This window comes from Limulus polyphemus, unplaced genomic scaffold, assembly GCF_000517525.1.
Source record: "Limulus polyphemus unplaced genomic scaffold, Limulus_polyphemus-2.1.2 Scaffold395, whole genome shotgun sequence".
Lineage (NCBI taxonomy): Eukaryota > Metazoa > Arthropoda > Merostomata > Xiphosura > Limulidae > Limulus > Limulus polyphemus.
Window position 1 is genome coordinate 423,319 of NW_013666005.1, and position 12,767 is coordinate 436,085.

A 12,767-nucleotide genomic window follows, 5' to 3' on the forward strand; every position below is an offset into this window, starting at 1 on the left:
AAAAAGTACACGGTATACTCCTGTCGATTGATCTAGTTCCGTAAGTAACTGGGGCGAGAGGAACTTAATGTCTTCTTTGACCGAATTTCTATGTTAAGATCTAATGCTTGTTATAGAAAGATATTTGGAAAATATTTATACATATCGTCTAAGGGTTTAAAAAATATATGATATGCCTACGCACCAAAGATTCACAAATCTTACTAATAGGTGTATTAATAGTAAATATTTGGTTATTAAACATGCCATAAATGATTTAATGTTTTCTGAACTCGCATGTATGAAACTAAGGTCTGAACCGAACAGATAAGTACGATTAAAAGTGAATTAAATAATACCTAATCCAGCCTATCATAGTGCTAACCACCTTACTGTGAGATTAAAAATCAACAGTTTTCCATGGAAGTCTAGGGTTTTAGATATGCAGAAATACCCGAAATACGTGATGTGAAACCTTAAGGCCCTCTGGTGTTTTTTCACAACCTTCAAGCACTTTTTCAATCATAAATTAAGAATAAATCATTTATGAGCAGATATTAGGTAACATAATTCTTTGTCGTGTTAGTTTAACAATATAGCTTTGCATCATAATCCCAAAATTCAGAATATTTATATTAGTTAAAAAAACAGATGTTCCAAACCTAAAAAAATCCTGAATGAATTCAAGGATACTTTTTCAAGAAATTGCTACAAAACGAGATTTTTATTTTCTAGATATAGTTTTTATGGTTGTCTCGAAGTCTAATGCAATAGAAATTAGAATGTCATTGTTTTAATAATACTATGTTATAGACAAAATATTCATAGCGCAACTGAACAAAATTAATTACGTAAATAGCGAGAATAGCGCAACCATCGTATCCAATGACGTGGAAGCACGTGAAGTATGCCATGTTTATTGTTTTTTTATTGTTGTTATTTATTGGATTTGTGGGTTTAGATTTTGTGAATTGAAAAGTTTGTTTTGTTTGTTAGGCCTAGCGATAGTTAATTACAATATTTTGGTAGGCAAATGATGTAGTTATCCAAATATACCAAGGAAGAGTGGTAAGTACCAAGTTAAGATTTTGGAACGAATAATTATATTTTGTTCAATTTGTAACTTTTAAGTTGCAGTTTTACTTTGTTAGTTTGTATTAGTTTAGTTATTGCTACTTAGTAATTACAACGTCTAGACCCAAGAGCTAATTACTAAATTAGTGTTATTACTATTAACGTATGCACTTCTAAGTCAGAAACAGTGTATTGTGAATATTATTAAGTAATGCTTGTTTTAGTTAAAAAATTAAATAGTTGTTAATAGTAATACTGACAATTTCACGTTTAACTTAAGTTACAGGACTTTATAAAGAGGGAGTAGGGTGGTTTCTTTATATGTGGGATGACCTGCAACCTGTACAAATTGAAGGCATAAGAAATGGTAGTCTAAAGGTTGGATAAGGGTTTTCAAGAAGTGATTAGTGGAATTTGATAATTGATTAATCATCAGGCTCATTAATCAGTTACATTCAACTAATTGATTATTCTCACATGAACTTATATAGTTTGAATAATCGAAAACTGTAATAATTGGTAACACTAATTTGATTAACTCAGTAGAAAAATGTGAAGGTGATAAAATAAAGAACTTAGACTTTTGGAGATAAATTATCTTAAAAAGTATCTGAAGTTTCTTTGCTTGGCAACACTTCAAGCAAACACTATTTTTTTTTCAAGTCAGAGACAAGCCTGTTGGTTATTGACAACTACAGTTGATTAATCTATTTAATCAAAAATTCAGTTAATTATTTTACATGACACTAACTGAAGTAATCAGTTACTTAGGGTAATTGAGATAATTGCTCAACTCTAATTTCAAGGGAAGAAAGTCTTTGGTTAACTGTTGTTATTAGACACCTGATCAGACAGATAATGTTAATGAGAAATGTATAATAAAATCAGGGTTGTTACTAATAAGAATTCTGATTTATTAACAATGATTGACTTCAGTTTGAGACATAGTTGGAATTGTATTCAGTCAAAGATTAAAGGAGAGAGATTTTTTTTTTAAGTGACCAAGGATGGTTTTCTATATGAAATGGCCAAAGAGTGAACCAGGGGAAATTCCATTTTATATTTACTGTTAAGATAGCACTGAGCGTTAAAACTGGGCAAATTTACATGCTGAGGAAACTGTTAACCACTTCTTATAACCTTCAAGTTGAGCACAAAACAAAAGTAGGATGTTGCAATCTCTAAAAGTACACTTTCAGTCATGTATATGTCATATGCAGAATTAATGCAGCATGGATAAAGAAATACATAACATAAACTGTTTTAAAACCATAACTTTACTTAGGAACGATGAAAACATGAAAAATGATACACATACTCTTTGTGAACATCCTCATACCTTGAATTAAAAATTTTGCAAATTTTCTACATTGTTAATGAGCTATGGGCAATTAATTTTAATTAATGTGTTCATTGGTAGTAATTAGACTCATAATACAATTGGTAAAGATTTTTGAGTTAAAAAAAATTCAAGCTATGGAAAAGTGTAATATCAACAAGTGTGCTAAATTTCATGTTGATATTGGCTGTAAGGGTGAAGTAATCATGGTAATAAATTGGTGACCCCAGTGAAAACTGTGTTTTGAGAAAATAGCTGTTAAGACAAAAATGAGTTATATATGTAGATAAGAGGTTAAACTTTTGATTTAGGCTGAATTTGAAAAAGGATTTTTTGAAATATTGGGGGTGTTCTTACAGAACTATAGGAAAGCTAAGGATTTGGCTAAAAAAGAAATTTGAAAATTTAAAAGGGCTTATGGGAAATAGCTGACTGATCATTTTAAAACTAACAGCAAGGATTTTTTTAAAATATGTCAGAGATAAGAAAAATGTTGAAATGGGGTTTGGGTAATTCAAAGATGCTGGTGGCAAAGTTTTTGTTGAAGATTATGAGATGGCTGAGCTTTTAAATGTTTTTACAAGAGAATATATTTTCAGTATTCCTGAACCTGATAATTATTTGAGAAATATTGGATTTGACTTGTATCATGTATATTTTAATCTCTTGGTGGTGCTCAATCCACATTTTTTCTGGGATGTCCATAAGAATTATTGTTCCTCTCTATTGGATCGGCTTTTTTTTTAATGGTCTTATGTTCTCTGGGGAGAGTGGGGCTTCAAAGGTTGAAGAAATGGGATTCTTGGTCTCAGTTTCTGCAGGCAGTCTTGTGGTAGGCTTACTTGGAATGTTGGGTAGGCCTACTGCTTGATCATTCAATTGTGGTTGTGCACCCGCAACAGCAGTAGCATTCATGGTACGAGCAGATTGAACTTCTTCAGGCACAATGGATTGGTCTGAGACATCTGACTGCATCTGTAAAAATATCACAATTGAACGGGCAGATCCCACTAACACTGAAACCAGACTGGATGTTGCTGGGTGTCATGGCTCTAGGAAATGCCTTCTCTACCAGAGTTAGTACATCTAAATTTTCATTGTCTTCCCCTTGTTCTGCAAAATCCAGCCATCATAAGATGAATTGTAGAATCTCTTGAAAGGACCGTACACGCACCTATCTAAAGGCTGCAGTTTGTTTGAACAATGAGGAGGGAAGGAAAACATGACTATGCCATTTTCTTTTGCATTGTCCAGTACCTCACTGCTGACATAGGAGTCATGATTGTCCAGAAGCAATAACACCTTGTTACCAGGAGAACAATGGACATGCACAATGAAGTTTCATAAACAAAAGAAAGTCCCAGATATCATCCATCCTGAGGGATATGCTGCACCCAGGGATCCAGGCGGTCCACTGCAGATAAAGTGATCCCTATAGTATACACAAGGAAATATCATCATTGGAGGGGCAGTGTTACCTATGGCACTGATAGCACAAATATAGCGACAGGTTGCCCTCTCTTGGGAGAAACAATTGCACCAACTTGCTTAACACCAGTTTCTACAATATCTTTGTCTGGCTTTTTGGCAGTTGTGCATGTGGTTTCATGATGTTCCAGACTTTTGCTGGAGAGAACTCTTCTCACTCTAGTACCAACTGCAAAGTGTGGAAAAAGGTGTTAACATTGTGCCTATTGAAGCTGGTGGCATGACTCAGAGATGTTGCCTCTGTGGTTTTCAATGTAATTGAAGTGTTCCTCTTCAGGAATCTATACAGCCAGTCTTTATCTGCCTTCTGATTATCAATACACGTTGTTGGCATTTTTTTCCCAAGCTTATTAGCATACTCATAGACTAGTCTCCTAACTTCAGTTGTGCATAGGCCATAGTATGATGCAGCAACCTCCTTAAGGTGATCAACAAGCAAGGCTTCCTGGTAGAGATTGAATACAGCACAATTATTAAAATATCTGACAAGTGGCATGGTTATGTTATCTTCTGGGACATTATCCTGGTTATTGAGACCGTTTATGTTATCTTCAAGGACATTGTCTTGGTTATTGGGACCATCTACGTTTTTTGCGGGGACATTAGGCCTATCCTGGTTGCTGTGCACCTTATAAAGACATATCTTTGTAGGGTGACATGAGGTATTTCAAACTGGCTCGCTACTGTATGATGTGGTCTATGATTGACCAGGACTTCCCTTACTGCCCTGTTCATGATATCTGATGGGCTCTGTGCACGGTTTGTCTTTCGCTTATAATTCCACATCTCGAACGCTGAAAAAGAAGGAGAAAAGCTAGCTATAATAATAATAGGCCTAATAATAATAATAAATACACATTTATATAGTGCAAAATGCAAAAAAGAGTTTCTAAGGGATGCCAACCAAAATCTCACTTGGCGTCCCAGAACAGTCTAATTCAGACTGGTTCTGAAGAGATGCAGTCAGACCCATAAAATAATCCTTAATTAAGCTTCAGTGATACAGAAAAATAGAATAATTGTCTATTGAACTTGTATGTGATTAAGTACACTATGAATAGGCTATTTTAATTACACTGTTTGGACTGCACTGGGACTGGTCTGGTCAGGTGTTATTGTTAAGGTGTCTCTTGGTGTTTGGGACATGAAGCAATATTTTGGATGGCATCCATAAGTGTTTAACACTAGCCTATAGGGACAAAAACACAGTGACCAAATTATGGCTGAAAATATTCATTAGGTGTTCATGCTGGTTAAAGCTATGTTTAAGAGTAGGCCTACCCTGGAGAATAGCCATTTTCTCCTGGTAGCCTATTACATGACCATTGTTTTGGCCTTGAGCATTTCCTGTTGAAATCGAAAGTAGGCCTATATAGCAAGAGGAAAAGATTGCTTACCCAAGATGTTTGCACAAGCTCAATGAGTTGTTGTAGTGTAGAATTAAAGTCTATTGAAATTCCATCTATTGAAAAAAATCATGCCTTGAAGACCTAGCTAGAAGACTAGTGATCCATTCTACACAGACCAAAAACACCAACAAAACTACAGAAAACTGCCATTGGAAAGAAGACAACATCAACATCAATTCCATCAATAACCAACAACTTATCTTTCCAGGTAAAATTGAAAACATCTATTTCCTCAAAACAGTATTTTAAACAATTTTTTCAAAGAATTTTCACACAAAACCACCAACATAATTTCACAGAAAAGAAAGCTAAAAAACAATCTTACACAGCACAGAAAGATATTAATTCTATAAACAACATAAAACAAGACAACATCAAAATTCTAAAAGCAGACAAAGGCAATGCCATTGTAATAATGAACACAAGTGAGTACATTCATAAAATGAATGACATCAGATATAACTAAATTTAAGCCAATCCTCACAAATCCAACAAAAATTTTCTACATATGTAACATCAGCAGGATCCTTTTTTAAAGACTCTTTTAACTTTAAATCTATTCTGGATCAACTAAACTATAAAGCCTTAATGCCCAGTTTCGATGTAATATTCCTTTTCACTGAAGTCCCAACTACTGAAGCCTGCAAGATAGCTTTAGAACTTTATATCCAAAATCCAACCCATTAATACACATCCACAGCAACCAACTAGCAACTCTTCTAGAATTCACTACCACCAAAACCAACTTCATGTTCAACAACCAAATTTACAGATAAATGGCTTAACTATGGACAATTCTGTGTCACCAATTCTAGCCAACACTTCATGACACAGATTGAATCTCAAGCAATCAATTCAGCCTTTCACCCACCACTATACTGGTAGAGATATGTTGTTGATACATTTGCTGGATTTACATCTACAGAATGCACACTTAGTTTTTTCAACCACGCTAACTCCATACACCCCAACATTAAGTTCACCTGTGAATACGAAAAAGCTAAACAAATAACAAATCTCAACGTCAAGATCACAAGAAGTGATACACAATTCAAAACAAAAAAAATTCAAAATCCACATAAAAATCACCCTTACTGGACTATACATTTCCTGCGACTAAGCACATGAAACAAAACAAAAACTCAACATATTAATAAAACAAATAAACACAGCTACAAAGCTATGCTCACCAGATAAAGTTAAGGAGTAAATCAAACAATTAAAACAACACTTCCTCAATAATAAATAATAATAAATTCAATGAAACAACTAACTATAAGATCCTGCACTGTTGCATACCATATATTCCCGATATTAGCGATAAAATAATCAACATTTGGAAAAACTTAAAATATAACATTCCAATAAACACTAAATTCATTCAAAAACCGGACACAAAACTAAACTCCATACTATGTAAAAACTACAATGACAAACATAACTCTAATATTATTTATAAAATACAATGCAACAACTGCCACGACTTCTGTATCGGAGAAGCAAGCTGAAAAATGGAAACCAGATTCAATGAACACGGAAAAACACCTTTCCACATTTTTGAACACTGCAAAGCAAATAAACACAACATAAGCATAGAAAACACCAACATATTAAGGAGAGAAACAAAGCCAAACAAACAAAAAATCAAAGAAGCCCTACTTATACAAGAACTCAAACCAAAATTGAACCAACATAAAGGAAAACCTTTATACCTGTATTAATTACCTAACATCTAACTGCTACACCCCTACAATCTCATACCTATTCACACTGTCATCCCTAAGACATGTGCCCAGTAATGATCAGTTTCAAACTGTTTTTGTTAACCTGAAGATGACCTAAGAAGGTCAAAACGTTGTTCTTGTACTTTATTTTAATTAAAGTTTTTAATACCTATAACAGCCGTCTCTGCTATACAAAGTTACTAACCATCATGCACACCCAATGTTGGTTGAATAAGAAAGATTTAAGAATCTGTTTAAAAGAGTGATGAAGTTAGGAAGAGAGTTCCAAAGGAAAGGACCAACATAGGAAAAACTTCTTTCACCATGGGTCTCAGTAGTGTGCTCTTCTCCCGGAAATACCATTTACCTAGTGTATGATTGCTATTCTAACCGATCCTCATTCTAATTATACTTAGGGACTAGTTCTAATTATATCCATGTTATTTCTTTAAATATCTCTTTCCCCCCTCTGTACACGAAAGTATACATTTATAGGTTTCAACTGACCCCAAGTGGTAATGTGACAGTTGTATGTATACTACAGAAAACAGTGTCTATAATAACAGAGCTAGTTGGCCTTATTTTGAGGCTTAGTGATAGAGTGTAAAATACTCAGAAACTAGTGACCTTGATTTATTAACATAATTAAGGTAATACATTTCCTTAAGTAACAAAATTTACTCGTAATGTCAGAAAACGTACAAACATTTCTCCTTTGAACAGCTTTGTGTTCTCATGCAAGAAAAACAGTATGGTAGAATGAAGTTGTTATTGTCTTCCTGTAGGTGGCAGCATTTAACAAAATTAACTCTTGCTGTGTCAGCAAATTTAATTGTTTCAACTTACCCAGTGTTCCAACTAATCCCACTCTTCTCTTCGCTGCTTTGAAGTTTAGAAAATATTTTATTATAATATTTCATTTTAAGAAACAGCTATTAAAAATGCTTAAGTTTGTTTTGGATTTTAATTACTGATTTTTAGTTATTCTAATATTTCTTTAGAACTTTCCTTTAAAGTTATATTATAAAATTGTAAATTTTATATTTGTTTTTATTTGAAAAACACAGTTTTATTGTGTTTCACTTAACGTATAAGTAATAAATTTCAACCTCTTTTATAGTCATTTATATATGTATATTTCACATTCCTTTTCTATGATTTTTTTTACCTGATCAAGCATTTACTTAGGCAATTAAGGACTAATGTAAACAAGGCCTAGCACACTGGCCTTGTCAGTGAGTAAAATTTGATATAGTCAAGTGCAGAATTCTCTAAGACTACCTTATCTTGTTCCATATCATACCATGAAATTGTAATTCAAGTGAAGTATGAAATGATAAAGCAAGATTTTTAAAACAAAAATTAGTACTGTAATTGTGGTGGAAATTGTTCACAAGTAACTTTTCTTCTAACAACATATTATCAAGCTAAGCTGTTATTACTTTGTTCCAACCTCTGTAGCAATCTCCACTGATCTGGAAACCACATTGGCTTATACAGTTTAAAATAACAGAAAAAAGAGCTTTCATTACAAGTTTAGATCACTAGCATATGATTTCTCGAAGCTGAGGCATAGGCAGTTACATTACATCACATCATGACAACCAAGGCTGAGAAACATTAAAGATTTTATTCAGAACATGCTAGAATTAACCCAGAATGTATACTCATGGTTTTAAAACATTTTTTTTAGTGTGGGAGAATGACTTTAAGCATATTTTCTCTAAAATGTTTTTAATTCAGTGGTGCAGTTTTTCCCTTGATGCGAGATGTACCCATCCTGGCATGATAGAGTTAAGAAAGTTTTATTTCTGTAACAGGGTGATTAGTTTATCCTGATAATATGCTGAATAGTAGATAGGTAGTTTAAATGTTTACTTTTCTCAAGGGTGTGTGAGCAAAGACAGCTTTGAAAGAACAAATTGTCTTCCTTGTCATAATATTACATTAGCATTACATATCATATGGACAACAAAGGACACTTTAATTGAATAGAGTTGTTTAAAGGACAGTTTAGTTCGTCAAGTCTGTCTCTGTACACCTATTCCCAACAAAAAATAAAACATCTTTCTAAAAGATAATTATCCTATCTTCAGCCACAAACATTTTTGATGAAATAATAAAGCTGTCTTGTAATATAATTGGCATTCGTAAGAATAACCAATAAACTTCTGTCTTTTTAATAAGCACCCACACTTAATTATTGAACATGTAAAAAGTTTTTGTAATGGCTTATTTGTGGGAAAATAGATTTATTTGGATACAACATTTCATTTCTAACAATAAGACATAATCAAGTAATTATGTTTAGGATGAAACTACTTCCATTTGTGTTTTTAAATGCAAATAACTTAATACAAATATTATGGTAATATTAATGTTTTATTTACGTTAAATTTTAAATCTTTGATTCTTAGTGCTTCCAAATTTTTTTTTTTTCTACGTTCAGTACTTTTATGTTTTTTAAATTTATTTTTCAATCATACATTCATTTACATTTGACTCTTTTTGTTTTTCATGTTCCTTGCATCTTGTTATTTTCCTACCAGTTTCTTCTATATAGAAACTTTTGCAGCGTAAACGTTCTATTTTATATGCTGTCATTTCCATTTTTTTTATTATCAAAGAACTTTGGTATAAAACTTGTAATGTTGGTTCATGGTTTAGTTATTATTTTAATTTTTATGTTCCATTTGTGTTTTTTTACTTAATATGTACTGTAAGGTAATTATTTTTCACGTATAAAGCTGCAAATGGTGTTGATCTAGAAATACATTTCTTTTGATCTTCTTAGATATTTTGGTTAGTTCTCTTGTTGTCCTTGTTTTTGTCTATTTTTTCGTGGTTTATTGTTTTCTTAATTATGTCTTTAATTGTGTTTGGAGGGTACTTATTTTTGGTTTTGAAATATTATTTTGTGTTTTAATTTTCATTCACCATGTTTCATTGGTGCCATAGTCTTAATGCTATCATTGTACAACCTTTTAATGTTCCAATTTATACTTTTTTATTATGTGCGTTAAGCTGAAAACTAGTTTGCATAACTTCCATCATTTGTCTTTTTTTTTTTTTTGGTGAATTTTTAAACTGAACATTTCTTTTTTTTTCTTTTATGTTCATGTTTATGACAGTTTGTACAACCAATTTTTTGTTTTCTATTGTAAATTTTATGCTCTTATATCACTTGTCAATGTGTTCAAAAAACCACATCATCTCTTCTCCCTTAAAGCCACATAGGATATCATCAACATATCTCCACAAGAAAAGTGTTGGGAACATAACTATATCAGTAGCTCTTCCATCCCTTTAATCTATCTGATACAATATCCCTCTTCTGAATGTTTTTTTTATTGCCCCCCAGTAGCACAGAAGTATGTCTGCAGACTTAAAACTCTAGAAACTGGGTTTCGATACCTGTGGTGGGCAGAGCACAGATAACCCAGTGTGCAGCTTTGTGCTTAATTACAAATAATCTGAACATTTTGTGGCCTAACTAGTGATTTTTATAAAGACATAACTATCTCTTTTGACATGTAATCTCAATGTCTCTAAGTACATGCTAAAAATTATTTTACAACTAACAACAGTGCATAACATCAGTGGTTTGAGTGACTTATCTACCACTATGCCAAAATCCTTTTCTTTGGGGACACTATTAAATAGGTTATATTAAATGTTTGATCCACATTACAATGCACTTATTACAATTAAAGGCCATCAGCCAACCATATATTCAATTTAATAATTGATCCAAGTCATTCCGTAATATCTCAACATCCTCAGTACAGTTAAAAAAAAACAAGAGTTTAATGTTATCAGCAAACTACTGATTTACTTATTATGTCCTTATCAATGTCATTAATGTAAGTAAAAAAAAGTAAAGACATGCAAAGGATTAAGTAATTCTGTGTAAGGAGGTGAGTATCTGTTGGAAATACATTATCAGTGTAGGAAAATGTTAACTTTCCTGTAGTAAACCTCTGTTATAACTTGCCTAATTATATGTTGTTAATAATTGGTTTAATTCATTTAAATATCTATGAAATGGAAGTAAAGGCTGTATTTAGTTTTTAAACTGTTGTTTAATTGAATAATTAGTAATGATTCACCTATGTGTTTTGCTTTTATTGTTTGTGTGTAGATTTTCAAGAATTTTTTATGTGCACTAATGCCACTTTGTATAACATGTATTTCTTTGTTTTGCATTCAAGTATATTAAAGTTTCTAGTCTTTGTTCTCTGTCACTTTATGTCCTTCAAAATACACCAGATTGCAACACTGGAGGGAAGGGGGGAATGCCCCCAAACCCTTTAGACAGACACAGTTTTTCTTCTAATTTCTGCCTTTGGCATGAGATTATATATATATATATATATATATATATACACACACAAATCTCGCTCTTCGTTATTGATCAACCTTGGAATTTCTGGAAGTATATAAACTTGGAATGGGTCAATTTCTTTTATCAAAAGAACATTGTTTTTAACAAGGAGATTAATTTAAAGCACATGTAATGATGGGGAAAAAAGACTAAAACTTTTGGGTGTGGTGAAAAAAGCTCAAAATTTGTTTATTTATTAAAAACAATCTAACAGAAAGAAGTCCTTCATAAAATTGTTTTACGTGGTTCATTTTTGTCGTTTTATTTTATAAAAATTACAGATATGGTGTAAAGATTGTAGAAAACAGCTAATGAAATGAAATGTGCAGGTAGTATAAATACATAAATATGAGCTGTGTGCTTGTAAGAAAGAAGTCATCGATGCTTATAAGGCCTACTGTTTTGTAACAATAGCGTTGTTGACTTTTAAAATTCAAATATTTAACTTATAATGCACAATATTGCCATGCACAAAAAGTAGAATATACTGAAACTGCTGTAATTTAACTGACTTTCTTACTAAGCTATAACTGGGTTAAAATTCCAATAGCTGGTCAAACTGAGTTTCAACTATGACAAGCAATTAAACAGAAAAAAAAAATTCCAGTCTTGTCATCTGAACATCCTTAACCTCATACCATTCAGTAAATGCTATTAGAAATAACCCAATAAGAAATGTTAAAGAGAATAACTGAAATTTTTTGAAAGACATTTTAGGTCGGGGATATGTATAATATAAGTGTAATTTGTGAGAAGCTTAGAGGATCATATAGGGGTAGAAATAAAATATAAGATTGACAATTTGGAGTAAAGAAGTGTCACGTGATACAGAGAAGTAAAGATAGAGAATTTATTTAAACATTTCCTTTTGAAATTAAAACTTATATAATGTTAAAATTAAACTATGTTTTGATGCCAAGTTTAGTGTCATACATTGATAATAAAGTTGCTTAAATAAATTTTTAATGTAATTTTATAACTGACTTTTACCCTAACTATATAGGTAGGGATAAAGACTAACTGAAGTATAAACTAAAAAACATTGCATATTTTGACATTTCTATGTCATATTCAAGAGTAACTTACAAGGCCAAGGTTTCAATATTTATACAACTGTTGCATTTTATTTAGTCCTTTCTTTTCATTGTACATTAATGATTTCACTACAGTTACTAGTAGGGTAGAGAAAATATAAGTTTTTTCAGTAAAACTTGTTTTGATATTCATTTAGGAGGGTCTAGGGGTTTTGTAAATTATATATATTTAACTGCAAGATGAAATAAAGTGTTTTTATTTAAGCATAAATATCACCTTTCTCTCAGAATGGAAATGGGCCCGGCACGGCCAGGTGGTTAAGGCACTCGACTCGC

The 12,767-nt window shown here is 32.1% G+C and overlaps 1 protein-coding gene across 4 annotated transcripts in view; it reads left to right on the forward strand.

Moving 5' to 3' along the window:
• Nucleotides 1–811: 811 nt before the first annotated feature.
• LOC106457948 (probable helicase with zinc finger domain) overlaps nucleotides 812–12,767 on the forward strand; it is a 92,422-nt gene continuing 80,466 nt past the window's right edge. For 2 of the 4 annotated variants that reach the window (XM_022384033.1, XM_022384034.1), the window contains exon 1: nucleotides 928–1,047. The gene's annotated coding sequence lies outside the window, so the exon portion shown is untranslated. Of the gene's footprint in view, nucleotides 885–911; nucleotides 1,048–12,767 lie in introns of those variants that run through there. The other 2 variants (XM_022384031.1, XM_022384036.1) reach the window with 2 other exon arrangements.